The sequence below is a fragment of the Schistocerca cancellata genome, chromosome 12 (assembly GCF_023864275.1).
Source record: "Schistocerca cancellata isolate TAMUIC-IGC-003103 chromosome 12, iqSchCanc2.1, whole genome shotgun sequence".
Taxonomy (NCBI): Eukaryota; Metazoa; Arthropoda; class Insecta; order Orthoptera; family Acrididae; genus Schistocerca; species Schistocerca cancellata.
In genome coordinates, this window is record NC_064637.1 from 24,233,352 (window position 1) to 24,245,541 (window position 12,190).

Sequence of the window (12,190 nt, forward strand, 5' to 3'; positions counted from 1 at the left end):
ATGTAACTGGCTAAAAATGTGCTTTTTTCTTGAGACTGTATATTTGTAAATATTTACTTATGGTGATGTAAATTTCTGTGTTGGAATAAAGTGATGTTTGTTCTAAAAACAGCAAGTCAGTAAAATATTGTATCTGTCACCTCCTTCCATCTCAGTAACTCATACAACTCCTGAAACAGATTTTTTTGTTAAATTTGAGTATTTACTAGAATCTAAAACGCTAATACCAGTATGTCATTATAATTAAATGGAAGACATTGTGGTATGAATTAATCAGTAAACTGCCATATGCAATCACATACACAAACAAGTCAAGTATATAACCTGTAGCCTGTAAACTGACACAATGCTTAGCCTCAAATGTTGTTACAGAGGTTGGTAGCTATGTTACTTTTATCATCTGTTGGAATTCATGTTTACATGTTTTGGAAGTCATAGCTGAAGTTTCAGTTGTAGCCATGGTAGATGTGAGTGGTCATACAGTGAAAAGCCAAAGAACCTGGCACACCTGCTGAATATCGTGTAGGGCCCCACGAGCAAGCAAGAAGGACTAGACTAAAGTCTAAAGTAGTGACACCATGAATCTAGCAGGCCTGTCCATAAATGTCCAGGTGGATATCTCTTCTTGAACAACACATTACAAAACATCCCAGATATGCTCAGTAATGTTCATATCTGGGGAGTTTCGTGGCCAGCAGAAGTGTTGAAGCTCAGAAGAGTGTTCCTGGAGCCACTATGTACCAACTCTGGACGTGTGGGGTGTCGCATTGTCCTGCCCAAGTCCGTCGGATTGCACAAGGGACATGAATGGATGCAGGTCATTAGACAGGATGAATACATACATGTCACCTGTCAGAGTCGTATCTAGAGGTATCAGGAGTCCCATAACACTCCAACTGCACACGTCCCACACCATTACAGAGCCTCCCCCAGCTTGAACAGTCCCCTGCTGACATGTAGGGTCCATGGATTCATGAGATTCTCTCCATATTCTCTCCATACCCATATCTATATGCCTGATACAATTTGAAATCAGACTCGTGCAACCAAAAACATGTTTTCAGTCATCAACAGTCCAATGTCAGCATTAACAGGCCCAACTATAGAAGACTGAAGATTGGTGAACATTTGTTGGAAACTATGCATTCGACTCAGGGTAGTGGAAGCAAATAGGCACCTCACGTGTACCGCAGTCTTACTATAAATGGCATCAGTGACACGTCATCTGTGGTAACACAGAGGAGGTATGAAGAAGAGAAATACTTTTGAGGGAAGGTATTTATCTTATGCATGTGCATATCACTTCTTCCTCTCTCTCTGTCTGTCTGTCTCTCTCTCTCTCTCTTTCAACTTGCCATAAGTTTTCCTACTATCTGTGATTTACTACCATGGAATGCTGTACTCTAAACATACATTTTCAGAAATTGCTTTCTCAAATTAAGGCCTATGTTTGATAACAGTGGACTTCTCTTGGCCAGAAATTTCCTGGTTGGCTGCACTAGTTTGCTTTTTAGGACCTCTTTGCTTCATCCATTGTGGGTTATTACACTTACAATGTTGCAGAATTTCTTAACTTCATCCACTTCGTGATCACCTGTTTTGATGTGTTTCTCACTGTTCTCATTTCTGGTGCCTCCCATTACCTTTGTCTTTTCCAGATTTACTCTCAGTCCATATTCTGTATTCATTAGATTGTTCATTCCATCCTACAGATATTGTAGTTCTCTTCACAGTAACTGAGGATAGCAATGTCAGCAGCGTATCTCATCATTGATATCTTTTCGCTTTGAATTCTAATCCCTCTCTTGAACCTTTGTTTTATTTTCATCACTACTTCTTTGATGTGTAGACTGAACAGTAGGGCTAAAAGACTGCAGGAGGGGTGTCACAGACCCATTCACACCACACTGAATTTACCATTGTGTTCCCTTTTAACATGCCACAGATGCCCATGATTTTAATAATACTAATAAAATATATGAAATGTTTTAAATGTAGGTAATGACAATTTTTTATGTCAGAGTTTAGTATAAAGGGCGTTCAAAAAGAAATGAGCCGGAGACATAATTACAGAAACCAGTACCTGTATGTTAGAAGTATTGACTCTGGCTGTTGAGACACTTGTCCCACTGTGACACAAGGCAGTGAATGGCTGTCTCATATAAGTCCCGGGGTTGCAATGTTTCTGTAATTATGCCTCTGGCTTGTTTCTTTTTGAATGGCCCTTGTACATTGCTTTGGCATGATGTTCAAGAAATGAAATCAGATTCATGAAGATTTTGAAATGCAGCCTTACTGAGAAGTACATGTAACACGCAATTTATTTAAGAAATATAACAGCAAACAAACAATGGAAAATCCTGGATGGAATGTCACAATGCCAGAGCAGGAAAGTTGCTACTCACCATATAGCGGAGATGCTGAGCTGCGATAGGCACAATAAAAAGATTCACACAATCATAGCTTTTGGCCATTACGGCCTTAGTCAGCAGTAGACACACATACACACACACACACACACACTCACGCAAGCGTAACTTGCAGACACATCTGCAGTCTCAGAGAGCTGAAACTACACTGCAAGCATCAGCACCATTGCATGATGGGAGTGGCTACTGGGTGGTGGTAAGGAGGAGGCAGGGGCAGGGAGGGGGAGGGATAGTGCAGTGGGAGTGGCAGACAGTGAAGTGTTGCAGTTTAGACAGAGGTTAGGAGAGAAGGTGTGGAGGGGGCAGGGGGTAAGTAGCGGAAAGGAGAGAAATAAAAATAAAAATAAATTAAGAGACTGGGTGTGGTGGTGAAATAATGGCTGTGTAGTGCTGGAATGGGAACAGGGAGGGGGCTGGATAGGTGAGGACAGTGACTAATGAATGCTGAGGCCAGGAGGGTTACGGAAATGTAGGTTGTATTGCAGGTAAAGTTCCCACCTGCGCAGTTCAGAAAAGCTGGTGTCGGTGGGAAGGATGCATATGGCACAGGCTGTGAAGCAGTCATTGAGATGAGGGATATCACGTTTGGCAGCATGTTCAGCTACAGGGTGGTCCACTTGTTTTTTTGGCCACAGTTTGTCGGTGGCCGTTCATGCGGACAGACAGCTTGTCGGTTGTCCTACAACCACCTACTCCACTCCAGTCTCTAACATCACCTATCCCATCAAAGGCAGGGCTACCTGTGAAACCAGTCATGTGGTCTACAAACTAAGCTGCAACCACTGTGCTGCATTCTATGTAGGCACGACAACCAACAAGCTGTCTGTCCACACGAATGGCCACCAACAAACTGTGACAAAAAAACAAGTGGACCACCCTGTAGCTGAACACGCTGCCAAACCTGATATCCCTAATCTCAATGACTGCTTCATAGCCTGTGCCATACAGATCCTCTCCACCAACACCAGCTTTTCCGAATTGCGCAGGTGGGAACTTTCCCTGCAATACATCCTACATTCCGGTAACCTTCCTGGCCTCAGCATTCGTTAGTCACTGTCCTCACCTATCCAGCCCCCCCCCCCCCCCCCCCCCCTGTTCCCATTACAGCACTGCACAGCCGTCATTTCACTGCCACACCCAGTCTTTTAATTTATTTTTATTTTTATTTCTCTCCTTTCCACTACTTACCCCCTGCCCCCTCTGCACCTTCTCACCTGTCCTCCGTCTAAACTGCAACACTTCACTGTCCTCCCCCTCCCTGCCCCAGCCTCCTCCTTATTGCCACCCAGTCGCCACTCCCATCGTGCACTGGTGCTGCTGCTCGCAGTGTGGTTTCAGCTGTCCGAGACTGCAGACGTACGTGCAAGTTCCACTTGCGCGAGTGTGTGCGCGCATGTGTGTATGAGTGTCTACTGCTGACTAAGGCCGTAATGGCCAAAAGCTATGATTGTGAGAATCTTTTTATTGTGCCTATCACGGCTCAACATCTCCGCTATATGGTGAGTAGCAACTTTCCTTCTCTGGCATTGTGACATTCCATCCAGGATTTTCCATTGTTTGATTGCTGTTATATTTCTTAAATAAATTGTGTGATACATGTACTTCTCAGTAAGGCTGCATTTCAAAATCTTCATGAATCTAATTTCATTTCTTGAACATCATGCCAAAGCAATGTACAAGGGCCGTTCGAAAAGAAACAAGCCAGAGGCATAATTACAGAAACATTGCAACCCCGGGACTTATATGAGACAGCCATTCACTGCCTTGTGTCACAGTGGGGCAAGTGTCTCAACAGCCAGAGTCAATACTTCTAACACATAGGTACTGGTTTCTGTAATTATGTCTCTGGCTCGTTTCTTTTTGAACGCCCTTTATACTAAACTCTGACATAAAAAATTGTCATTACCTACATTTAAAACATTTCATATATTTATTAGTATTATTAAAATCATGGGCATCTGTGGCATGTTAAAAGGGAGCACAATGGTAAATTCAGTGTGGTGTGAATGGTTCTGTGGCACCGCCTCCTGCAGTCTTTTAGCCCTACTGTTCAGTCTACACATCAAAGAAGTAGTGATGGAAATAAAACAAAGGTTCAAGAGAGGGATTAGAATTCAAAGCGAAAAGATATCAATGATGAGATATGCTGCTGACATTGCTATCCTCAGTTACTGTGAAGAGAACTACAATATCTGTTGGATGGAATGAACAATCTAATGAATACAGAATATGGACTGAGAGTAAATCTGGAAAAGACAAAGGTAATGGGAGGCACCAGAAATGAGAACAGTGAGAAACACATCAAAACAGGTGATCACGAAGTGGATGAAGTTAAGAAATTCTGCAACATTGTAAGTGTAATAACCCACAATGGATGAAGCAAAGAGGTCCTAAAAAGCAAACTAGTGCAGCCAACCAGGAAATTTCTGGCCAAGAGAAGTCCACTGTTATCAAACATAGGCCTTAATTTGAGAAAGCAATTTCTGAAAATGTATGTTTAGAGTACAGCATTCCATGGTAGTAAATCACAGATAGTGGGAAAACTTATGGCAAGTTGAAAGAGAGAGACAGAGAGAGAGACAGAGAGAGAGAGAGAGAGAGAGAGAGCGCGAGAGAGGAAGAAGTGATATGCACATGCGTAAGATAAATACCTTCCCTCAAAAGTATTTCTCTTCTTCATACCTCCTCTGTGTTACCACAGATGACATGTCACTGATGCCATTTATAGTAAGACTGTGGTACACGTGAGGTGCCTATTTGCTTCCACTGCCCTGAGTCGAATGCATAGTTTCCAACAAATGTTCACCAACCTTGAGTTGTTGTCCTCTGCACAGAAACAGCATGTAGGTTGTGACTTCGTAACCTTGAGACTGTAAGAAACTCTCTGGAAGGAACTGTTATTTTAGAAATGATTAAATTTCCAATCAGTTTGTTGTACAGGATGCCACTTGCTTTTTTTTTTCTTCTTGTCAGAACACAAGAAAATGCACAATTACATTCCTTTTTAGATTCACAAATTATTTCTATTCTTCAACAAATTAATGAATTGCATATTTCTGTAAATTAGTATCCCACTGTTCTCAATTATATGTCCAAATAACCATACATAGCTAATAAAGTTTTAACTGATAGTGCGGCAGAGGACATGTCCATCCTCCAAGACTGCCAAACTAGCTCTGATCTTACAGCTGAACCACCTTGCCCACCATGCAATTTTGGACATGCAATTTAGGTACAATCCGAAGATCACCAAAGTGCTTTATCTGCCTTTCGTTTTGCAATGTTTATTACTCTGCTGGTTATTAATACTTGTGAAATAATGGACTGATAGCATGCTATTGAGAGATGCTATAAATATGAAATGCAACTAAATACACTTTTAGCTTGTCTAATATTAATAATAGAAAAATGTCATTTTAGTGCACAATTTCCAAATGCAGCAGCCAGTCACGGAAAAGGACCACAAATTAGACAGTCTTTGTCACAATACCCATACCTAACAAGCCATCTCTCATCAGTACCTCACACCACATTACGTAATCTTACCACAGCTGCCTTCTCAACTGCTCTAAAAAGAGCTTCTTGTAGCTGAATATGATGACAGTCTGAAATATTACTCATTTCCCTCATTCAGAGATTTCCAAAAATTAGGATGTTGCTGCAGACAACAATCAATTTTGGAAATAAGCAAAATTTTACTCAGATGTTTCTAAATTTTTAGTTATCATCTCTCAAGAGCCATACAATTACACTACACTTGTAATTTGTTACTGTTTTTCAAAAATTAAATATGCTTCCCCCCCCCCCCCCCCCACGAACCATGGGCTTTGCCATTGATGGGGAGGCTTCCGTGCCTCAACAATACAGATAGCCGTACCGTAGGTGCAGCCACAATCTGCTGAGAGGCCAGACAAATGTGTGGTTCCTGAAGAGGGGCAGCAGCCTTTTCAGTAGTTGCAGGGGCAACAGTCTGGATGATTGACTGACCTGGCCTTGTAACACTAACCAAAACGGCCTTGCTGTGCTGGTACTGCAAATGTCTGAAAGCAATGGGGAACTACAGCCGTAATTTTTCCCGAGGGCATGCAGCTTTACTGTATGGTTAAATGATGATGGCATCCTCTTGGGTAAAATATTCCGGAGGTAAAATAGTCCCCCATTCTGATCTCCGGGCAGGGACTACTCAAGAGGATGTCGTTATCAGGAGAAAGAAAACTGGCGTTCTACGGATTGGAGCGTGGAATGTCAGATCCCTTAATCAGGCAGGTAGGTTAGAAAATTTAAAAAGGGAAATGGATAGGTTAAAGTTAGATATAGCGGGAATTAGTAAACTTTGGTGGCAGGAAGAACAAGACTTCTGGTCAGGTGAATACAGGGTTATAAATTCAAAATGAAATAGGGGCAATGCAGGAGTAGGTTTAATAATGAATAAAAAATACGAATGCAGATAAGCTACTACAAACAGCATAGTGAATGCACTATTGTGGCTGAGATAAATACAAAGCCCTGGCCTACCACAGTAGTATAAGTTTATATGCCGACTAGCTCTGCAGATAACGATGAAATTGAGGAAATGTATGATGAAATAAAAGAAGAGAGAGGAAAATTTAATAGTCATGGGTGACTGGAATTCGACAGTAGGAAAAGGAAGAGAAGGAAATATAGTTGGTGAATATGGATTGGGGCTAAGAAATGAAAGAGAAAGCAGCCTGGTAGAATTTTGGACAGAGCATAACTTACTCATAGCTAACACTTGGTTCAAGAATCATGAAAGAAGGTTGTATACATGGAAGAACCCTGGAGATACTAGAAGGTTTCAGATAGATTATATAATGGTAAGACAGAGATTTAGGAACCAGGTTTTAAATTGTAATACAGTTCCAAGGGCAGATGTAGACTCTGATCACACTCTATTGATTATGAACTGTAGATTAAAACTGAAGAAACTGCAAAAAGGTGGGAATTTAAGGAGATGGAACCTGGATAAACTGAAAGAACCAGAGGTTGTACAGTTTCAGGGAGAGCATAAGGGAACACTTGACAGGAATGGGGGAAAGAAATACAGTAGAAGAAGAATGGGTAGCTCTGAGGAATGTAATAGTGAAGGCAGCAGAGAATCAAGTATGTAAAAAGACGAGGGCTAGTAGAAATCCTTGGGTAACAGAAGAGATACTGAATTTAATTGATGAAAGGAGAAAATAGAAAAATGCAGTAAGTGAAGCAGGCAAAAAGGAATACAAACATCTCAAAAATGAGATTGGCAGGAAGTGCAAATTGGCTAAGCAGGGATGGCTAGAGGACAAATGTAAGGATGTAGAGGCTTATCTCACGAGGGGTAAGATAGATACTGCCTACAGGAAAATTAAAGAGACCTTTGGAGAAAAGAGAAGCACTTGCATGAATATCAAGAGCTCAGATGGAAACCCAGTTCTAAGCAAAGAAAGGAAAGCAGAGGGTCTATACAGGGGCGAAGTTCTTGAGGAAAATATTAAGGAAATGGAAGAGTAGGTAGATGAAGATGAAATGGGAGATATGATATTGTGTGAGGAGTTTTACAGAGCACTGAAAGACCTGAATCGAAACAAGGCCCCGGGAGTAGATAACATTCCATTAGAACTAATGACAGCCTTGAGAGAGCCAGTTCTGACAAAACTCTACCATCTGGTGAGCAAGATGTATGAGACAGGCAAAATTCCCTCAGACTTCAAGAAGAATATAATAATTCCAATCCCAAAGAAAGCAGGTGTTGACAGATGTGAAAATTACCAAACAATCAATTTAATAAGTAACAGCTGCAAAATACTAAAGCGAATTCTTTACAGACGAATGGAAAAACTGGTAGTAGCCGACCTTGGGGAAGATCAGTTTGGATTCTGTAGAAATATCGGAACACGTGAGGCAATACTGACCCTACAACTTATCCTAGAAGAAAGATGAAGGAAAGGCAAACCTACATTTCTAGCATTTTTAGACTTAGAGAAAGCTTTTGACAAAGTTGACTGGAATACTCTCTTTCAAATTCTGAAGGTGGCAGGGGTAAAATACAGGGAGCAAAAGGCTATTTACAATTTGTACAGAAACCAGATGGCAGTTACATGAGTCAAGGGACACGAAAGGGAAGCAGTGGTTGGGGAGGGGAGTGAGACAGGGTTGTAGCCTTTCCCCGATGCTATTCAATCTGTATATTGAGCAAGCAGTACAGGAAACAAAAGAAAAATTTGGAGTAGATATTAAAATCCATGGAGAAGAAATAAAAACTTTGAGGTTTGCCGATGACATTGTAATTCTGTCAGAGACAGAAAAGGACTTGGAAGAGCAGTTGAACGGAATGGACAGTGTCTTGAAGGAAGGGTATAAGAAGAGCAGCAACAAAAGCAAAACAAGGATAGTGGAATATAGTGTAATTAAGTTGGGTGATACTGAGGGAATTAGATTAGGAAATGAGACACTTAAAGTAGTAAAGGAGTTTTGCTATATGGGGAGCAAAATAAGTGATGATGGTCGAAGTAGAGAAGATATCAAATGTAGACTGGCAATGGCAAGGAAAGCATTTCTGAAGAAGAGAAATTTGTTAACATCGAGTTTAGATTGTCAGGAAGTTGTTTCTGAAAGTATTTTGTATGGAGTGTAGCCATGTATGGAAGTGAAACATGGATGATAAATAGTTTAGACAAGAAGAGAATAGAGCTTTCAAGATGTGGTGCTACAGAAGAATGCTGAAGGTTAGATGGGTAGATCACATAACTAATGAGGAGGTACTGAATAGAATTGGGGAGAAGAGGAGTTTGTGGCACAACTTGACTAGAAGAAGGGACCAGTTGGTAGCACATGTTCTGAGGCATCAAGGGATCACCAATTTAGTGCTGGAGGGCAGCGAGGAGGGTAAACATCGTAAAGGGAGACCAAGAGATGAATACACTAAGCAGATTCAGAAGGATGTAGGCTGCAGTAGGTACTGGGAGATGAAGAAGCTTGCACAGGATAGAGTAGCATGGAGAGCTGCATCAAACCAATCTCAGGACTGAAGACCACAACAACAACAACAACAAATCTGCTTTACAGGTTTTCATTCTCAGATTACAGACTAACTTATATAATCATAGATGTAATTATTTTGCAGTTAGAGAAAACTGAATGTAAATTTAATCATTTGTAAAATAACAGTTTCTCACAAAGAGTTTCTTATAGGCTCATGGTTACAGATTCACAACCTATGTGCTGTTTTCTGCACAGGGGACAACAACTGTAGAGGACTGCAGGTTTATAAATATTTATTAGAACTTATGCATTCCATCAGGGTGATGGAAGCAAATAGGCATCTCGCGTGTACTGCAATCTTAGTACAAATGAGGTCAGTGGCACATCATCTGTGGTAACACAGAGGAGGTATGAAGGAGAGAAATGTTTTTGAGGGAAGGGGTTATCATATGTGCATATATCTCTCCCTCTCACTGTCTCTTTTTCAACTTGCCATACATGACATCCCTTGTGAAGATAATCTTTGAAGTTGAAGTGCTTGGGAATTATGAGGCTAGATTTTATTAGTGACAATTGTGTACTGTAACCGACCAGCAAACTGTGCAATGGCTGTGATTATAAACAAACTGGTTGGATATTTAATCATTTCTAAAATAACAGTTCCTCGCAAAGAGTTTCTTACAGCCTCAAGATTACGGATTCATTACCTATGTGCTATTTTCTGCACAGGGGAAAACAACTATAGAAGACTGCAGGTTGGTGAACATTTGTTACAACTTATGCATTCACCCAAGGAGGTGGAAGCAAATAGGCACCTCTCGAATACTGCCATCTTAGTGCAAATGCAATCAGTGGCATATCATCTGTGGTAACACAGAGGAGGTGTGGAGGACAGAAATATTTTTGAGGGGAGAGGCTTATCATATGCAAGTATCTCTCTCTCTCTCTCTCTCTCTCTCTCTCTCTCTCTCTCTCTCTCTCTTTTCAACTTGCCCTAAACTGGAACAGAAGAAAATCAAAGTGTTTGATGTGTGGTACCACAGAAGAATGCTTAAAATTAGATGAAGTGGCAAGATAAGGAATGAGGAGGTTTTCTGCACAATGTGAGAAGGAAGGAACATATGGGAAAGACTGACAAGAAGAAAGGCCAGGATGCTAGGACATGTGTTACAAGGCCAGGAAATAACTTCCACAGTGCTAGAGGGAGCTATAGAGGAAAAAATTGTAAGAGAAGACAAAGATTGGAATAGATCCAACAAATAATTGAGGACATAGAGTACAAGAGCTTCTTGAGATGAAGAGATTAGTGCAGGAGAAGAATTCATGGCAGCAGCTGCCCGTTGCTGTCGGTAGTCCAGCCTCATTGGTCAGAGACAATGTTCATGGATATGTCAGTTGTGCTTGTGTAAGTATATATGTGTTTGTGTGTGTGTTTTCTACTTTACAATAGCGCCTTTTGGCTGAAGGCTCAAATTTATAGCAGTTTTTGGTGTACCTGTCTGCAACACAGTGTCTCCTCTATATGGAGATTACCAGTCTATCCTTTCCATAATGTTATTCCACTCTGGATTTTCCATGTTTAATTAGTTAGTCAGTTTTTTGAATGTTCCATGGACCACGGTTGTGATCTATCACTGTGGTGTGGAACACATGAATCATACAATATGCTAACCACTCACATGACTGAAATTAATCAAATGCACTAAAAAAGAAGGAATGGATGGATGAGCATGAAATCAGTTAAGAAGCAGTGGCATGAAATGACATCAGTGCAAACCTTTTGGATATACAGAACATTTTATTTAATGGGTATTGAAAACTTGTATCGCACTGGTATTCAAACTTCAATTTTCTGCTTATTGGGAGCAGCTACCTCAAACATCAGGTCATCTGAGCAGGCTGGTCTCAAACCTTGTCTCTGGTGTTGCCACCTACCACTCACAAACATTACTTCAAGACTGGAATTTTATGGGATATGCATCCCACCTGTAGCTGTTAATAATTCCTATTTAATCAACAGGAGATGGTTTTGCTCAGTTATAAATCCATACTCTGCAGTGAAGAAAGTTTGGACTGAAGGCTGCAGGGCTCTGTTCATGGGCCATTTCTGTTTGTTGTCATAACCCTGTAAGAGTTAATTCAGTAGTGTGTTATGCAGATGACATGAGACTACGCAATACACTTCACAACACTACAGAATTGAATCAGGCAACTCAGGAAAAATTAGGACTAGTATTGACTCATTTTCTTTTAATGGGCTCCTTTGTAATCCTAATAAAACACAGGAAGTGATTCTGTGGTTAACTAAAGATATAAAAAGTAAATCAGTAAAACAGTTAGGCTTCTATGTCTATTCCAGTTTAAACTGGAATGTATATAGCCACATGCAAGAGAAAAACGTGTGCTATCTCATGAGGAAACTGACAGATGCAGTCACTAATGAGATTGCATACTGGTATGGGGACCTTCCAGTTATGTCACTCAAATTATAAAAATTAAAAAAAAAAATAATCAGAATAATGAGCAAAGTAAATCCTAAGGAACTCTATTGAGCCCTGTTTATTGACCTCAAGTTACTGACTGTTGCAAACCAACTAATACATATCTATACAGTATTTTTTGTATCCAAAGCAACATAATAAGTTTCCCACCAAAGAGCATATGTACCATCACAACATCAGAGGCAAACAGTATCTCAGTATACTAAGACACAGACTAATTGTAGTTCCAAACTTACACAAAATAACATGCATAAAATTTTAATAAACATCCAACATCTGCTA